Source organism: Manacus candei, unplaced genomic scaffold (genome assembly GCF_025592945.1).
Source record: "Manacus candei isolate 608988 ecotype Guabito, Panama unplaced genomic scaffold, ASM2559294v1 h1tg000007l, whole genome shotgun sequence".
In the NCBI taxonomy this organism is placed as follows: Eukaryota; Metazoa; Chordata; class Aves; order Passeriformes; family Pipridae; genus Manacus; species Manacus candei.
Genome location: NW_026138055.1, coordinates 8,001,444 through 8,006,966, shown reverse-complemented (window position 1 = coordinate 8,006,966; position 5,523 = coordinate 8,001,444). Strand labels below are relative to the sequence as shown.

The window sequence follows — 5,523 nt, the reverse complement described above, 5'->3', positions numbered from 1 at the left end:
TTTCATTCTCTCAGCAACCCTGTGGTGCCTCAGGCCTGGTTCTTTATAGCTCTTTAAAGTAAAATACCCTGGAAACTGCTGAGTTCTTGGCTGGAGAGTTATCAAGCAGAATGGGGATCAGCAGGGCCCAAATAAAAGGCAAAATAATAATAGAATAATCAGGACTTACACCAAAATACCCCTGTGCAGCCCCAAGAGCAGGTGCTTAGGTGAAAAGCTAGGTCCTTCAAAGAGGGCTTCACTTCAGCTCCCAAAAAACATGGCATGTGAGTGATCTTTGCCTGGATGTTGTTATTTCCTGAGGATAATGACCCTGTGTGTGAGAGCTGTGGCCACTCTGCTGCCTCCATCCAGGGGCAAAGAGGGATCCATTCAGCGGGGGTGGGAAAAGGCTTGTTGTGTCCTTGTGTCCTCCCTGGGAAGGAACACTGTGAGTCCCAGGGGGACAAGTCTCAGCCCCCTCACCCCACCATGGAAAAGAAGTTTGGCAAGCAGTGGGATCAGGAACAGCAGGATTGGGCCCTGCATCTTGGTTTGGCACTTTCATCCCAACAGCCTCCTGTCCGGGGATTTGGAGAATACTGCGGAGATGGGGAAAGGAAGGAATAGAGTTTCACCTCTTATTCTTTTATCACGGCAACAATGTGCTGTGGGAAAAAAAAAAAAAATAAAAAAGAAGAAGAAGAAGAAGTTGTAAATGGCAGAATTAACAATAATATAACCCCCCATCCCTCCTCCCTCTCCCTCTGCCGTCCATTCAGGAGACCGACAATAAACAAGGTCATTTGATTCATTCAGCTCGGGGTGTAAACAAAGCCTCACAATAAAATCCCCCCCCCCTTTTTCTCCAAGAATAGATGTCCCCCCCTTACGCCGGGTCCCCCCCCCCTCCCCTCCACCCCCGGCTTTGCTTCTCCTCTCCCAGCATCCCTGGATGGACGGCCGCGGGAGCTCCAGCCCTGCTGCCACTTCCTCAGTCCCCATTCCCGGCTCCGTGAGGCCCCGCTTCCTACTCGGTGTGGGAACCTCGGCTTCCCCCGGGCAACATCTGCACGGATGGCCCCACTTTCTCATGCCGGGAGCAGCCCGGCCTCATCCCGGGCTCCTGATCCAGGAGGAGAGAGAAAGGAGGGGGGGGGGGAAAATAATAATGAAACAAATCCGACCCAACAATAAAGGGATTTGCACCCCCCCTCCCTGACCCGCAGGGAGCAGATCCCAAAGGTTTATGGTCAGCTTCATTTTTTCACAGGCTTTGCTGGAATCTGTGTGGAAAAATAAGCGTGTGTGTGTGTGTGTGTGTGTGTGCACTAACAGTGGGTACAAGGAGATGTGTACTGAGATCAAGTCTAGGATGGCATCCAGAGGGATGTATGAGCCTCTACCTGCGGTAGGGAAGGTGATAATACAATCATGGAATGGTTTGGATTGGAAAGGACCTTCGAAGGCCATCTAGTCCAACCCCCTGCCATGGGCAGGGACACCTTTCACTAGACCGGGTTTCTCAAAGTCCTGTCTAACCTGGCCGTGAATGTTTCCAGGGATGGGGCATCCACCACCTTTCCACCTAGGAAAGTTCTGAGACCATCTCCACCTCATATTTTACTTAAAGTAATTCCTAGAGAGGATTCAGTGGATGTCAAGCCAATGACCCACACACCTGGGGATGTATCCCCATTTGACATCTCCACCCTGCCTGTCTCCCCTGCCCCCTACACAAGCTCAGATGACACTTATGGGTCCTGCCTGTGGGTTGCTGCCCAAATATTGGGATATCTTGCATCACAGATGTTCACCAGAAGCTCCCCTTACCTTTGGGATTCCTTCCAGTGCCTTGGTGGGGTGCAGGAAGGGAGATCTCAGCGTGCACATGGAGGGGACCCCATCCAGGTTGTGCCTGGAGAAACTTGGGCTGGTGGAAGGTGTCCCTCTCTGCCCATGGCAGGGGGTTGGAACAAGATGACCTTTAAGGTCCCTTCCAACCCAACCCATTCCATGACTCTGTGACTTCACTCTTTGGTCAAGACAGATGGATAGGAGGAACAACTCTCCTAACACACACAGTTTTGCTTCCTGTCTCCCAAGGACAAAGATTCACTGCTGAGTTTAAACACTGGGAAATCTGACTCAGCTTTTGCCTCTTGACTCCACACTAAACTTTCACTACATGACTTCAAACAGCCCAAATCCTCGAATTCCTACTTGGAAGCACTGAAATAACAGTGGGGCAAAGCACCTTCACTCCTGTGCCTCAGTTTCCTACTTGCTTTTTTTCTTGGTGTTCAACTACTCTACTTAAATTGCAGATTTTCAGCATCAGGGGTTGCCTCATTATATTTCCACATCACTCAGTACAAGAGAAAACAACTCAACTTTTACAACTGATCTAATGCCACAATGGTGTCTTGAGTGCCATAATAATAATAAAAATAATAAAAAGGGATCAGCTATTCCTCCCCAGGGGAGGAAGGTTATTTTCAGAGATGCTCAAGCGATGGATAATAAATAATTCTAACACAAAGCCCATTTTTTGCAATGTACTATTTGCGACACCACAAATCTGACTGTGTTTTTATTTTTTTCTTTTCTGATGAATCCCTCCCACAATTTCTTTTTGGGATAAGAAGTTAATTTTCTTGTATTTTCTGGAAGAGAATTTTCAAAATACAAACTGAGAGAGACTGAGCTGCAAGAGGGAAGAAAATTGTGGCCAAACCATCATTTGGTACTGCAAGAAATCCCAGACAATGGCAATGAACTTCTGCTTCAATTATGACCTGCAGAACATAAATAAGTCTTCTAGGCAAGGAAAATGCCTCTCTTCCTCCCTCTCCCACACACCTGCTCACAGATACTGTAAAAATGTCTCATTTCATCTGCTAAAGCTTTGGCAGGTGCACTGAGGTGTTCCCTGACAGGTGTCCTCCAGAAGAATATCCAGTTGAGGTCACCAGGCAGCCTGTAGCAGATTTTGTCTCCTCCTTCTGGGAGCAGATCCATGATTGTGTGTTCACTGCTGTTCTGGTGAAGGGGGAATTGCTTGTCTGGCAGGGAAGTGGTGGAATCACCCCTGGAAATGCTGATAGAATTTGTTGATGTGTCATTTGGGGACATGGATTAGTGATGGCCTTGGCAGTGCTGGGGGAATGGTTGGACTCAATGATCTTAGAGGGCTTTTCCAACTTAATAATTCTGGGGTTCTGAGTTCATGCTACACAACATTTAAGCTTCAGAAGTCACCACTTTTTGGAAGTTCAACGTGGCAAAGTTTCATGCTGTCAAACACCAAAAGACTCCTTGATTAGACAAAGTCTCTCTGTACAGACTTTGCAAACCTTCTGGAGTGCATATGCAGGAAAGCCAAGGCAATGGGACAATCCTGGAGTGTGTCACTGGGATTTTCCAAGTCTCCCTGTAGATATAGCAGTACCAAAATAATACCCCGGAGCTGGGAAATTATGAAAAGGACAAAACATGGAATACTTTAGGTTGGAAAAGACCTTTAAGATTTTTGAGTCCAACCATTCCCCCAGCACTGCCAAGGCTACCACTAAACCACATCCACATGGCTGTTAAATCCCTCCAGGGATGGAGACTCCACCACTGCCCAGGGCAACCTGTTCCATTGAGAAATTATTCCTAATATTCAACCTAAACCTCCCCTGTTGCAACTTGAGGCTGTTTCCTCTTGCCCCATTGCTTGTTCCTTGGGAGAAGAGAACAATCCCAACCTGGCTACAGCCTTTTTCAGGGAATTGTGGAGAACATTCTGTATTTTTTCTCCAATGGGCTTCTTTGAACTGTATTAGGACAATTCTAGGTCTGATTTTCTGATTTGCAGCCCAGGTTTTCCATGGGCTTAGCACCTGCTCTTAGGGAACGATGTGGCCTCTCAACAGGGCAATGAGAAAGGAGGGAAATTCCCTTTTTGAAGCTGTTTGAGGAGATGCATTTGAAGGGCAAAGGAAAACTTCAGCTCAATCCCTGGAAATTCTTCTCCAGCCAAGAAATCTGTATTGTTGGAAAGAGTCTCCCAGAGGAAGTGATTGAAATATGATTGTGTGAATCATATCTGTAACAAGGTTGGGCCGCAAGAAGCTTTGCTGAACCCTGGGAATAAGCTAAAAAGACCTAAAAAGACTTTGTTTCCTTGCAGGAGTGGCCTTTAGCAGCCCATGTGAAGCGAAGGCTGATGGTTTTGGAGGTCCACCAAGGCTGGGGTGTCCCCAGCATTACCTGTCATCAACTATGCTGCACAAGGTGTTCCAGTACAGCTGTGGGATGGATTGCCTGCTATTTAGGGAATCTGAGGTACCTCAAGTGATGACCCTTGTGGTGATAAAATCTGCATGGGGTGTGTTCTCGTGGTGTGGCTCATGTGTGGGCTTTGCTGAGGCTCAGAGCAGCTGCGGTCAGGGATGGGCACCATTGGGGCAGTGATGGGGCCACGGGGACAGGGGAGATGGGAGGGTGAGGATGGCAGGTAAGTTTGGGGCCCTGCTCTGGGGATGGTGGCTGGTGCAGGGGTGGAAAGGATGTTTGGAAGGCGATAAACAGTCTGGGGAGGGGGGTTTTGTGCAGGGGTGAGGAGTCTGGATGGAGCCATAGAAACACAGAATCATGGAATCATAGAACTGTGGAATGGTTTGGGTTGAAATGCACATTGAAGGTCATCTAGTCCAACCCCTCTGCCATGGGCAGGGACACCTTCCACTATCCCAGGTTGCTCCAAGCCCCATCCAACCTGGCCTTGGACACTTCCAGGGCTGGGGCAGCCACAGCTTCTCTGGGCAACCTGTGCCAGGGCCTCACCACCCTCTGAGTAAAGAATTTGTTTCTAACATCTAATCTAAATATTTTCTCATTTAGTTTAAAACCTTTCCCCCTTGTCCTTCCACTCCAGGCCCTTGTGCAAAGTCCCTCTCCAGCTCTCTTGGAGCCCCTTTAGGCACTGGAAGGGGCTCTGAGATCTCCCCGGAGCCTTCTCTTCTCCAGATGAACACCCCCAGCTCTCCCAGCCTGGCTCCAGAGCAGAGGGGCTCCAGCCCTCAGAGCATCTCTGTGGCCTCTCCTGGACCTCCTCTAATAGGTTCACATCTTCCTTGTGCTGAGGACTCCAGAGCTGGATGCAGCACTCCAGGTGGGTCTCACAAGGTGACACAACATCTCTAGAAGGAATGGTATCCATGAACTCGGTTAGGATCTGGACCACATGTCTTGCTTACAGCAGAGCAGAGGTTAATTCCAGACATACTTTCCATGACCCATCTTGCTCTGTACTATTTCTTCTACCTGTTTCCCCCATCAAGACACTCAGGTCTCCCTGGAGCCTTCCTCCAGGCCGAACATCCCAAGCTCTCCCAGGCTGGGAGAGCACCAGCAGAGGTGCTCCAGCCCTCAGAGCATCTTTGTGGCCCTTCCCTGTGGACTTTCTCCATCAGGTCCACATCCTCCTCATCCCCATCCAGACAGATCTTCAATGTGTCAACCATCAACAGCTCCCAGCTCCTTCACTGGGTCTTG

At 48.9% G+C, this 5,523-nt stretch overlaps 1 long non-coding RNA gene across 1 annotated transcript; it reads right to left on the bottom strand.

Annotated features, from left to right (window-relative positions):
- Positions 1-221: 221 nt before the first annotated feature.
- Positions 222-1,837, bottom strand: LOC127482342 (uncharacterized). The gene is made up of 3 exons (XR_007908525.1): positions 1,813-1,837; positions 1,014-1,105; positions 222-647 (listed from the first exon to the last, which is right to left on the bottom strand). It is a non-coding gene; the product is annotated as an uncharacterized LOC127482342 (long non-coding RNA).
- Between the last annotated feature and the right edge of the window lie 3,686 nt (positions 1,838-5,523).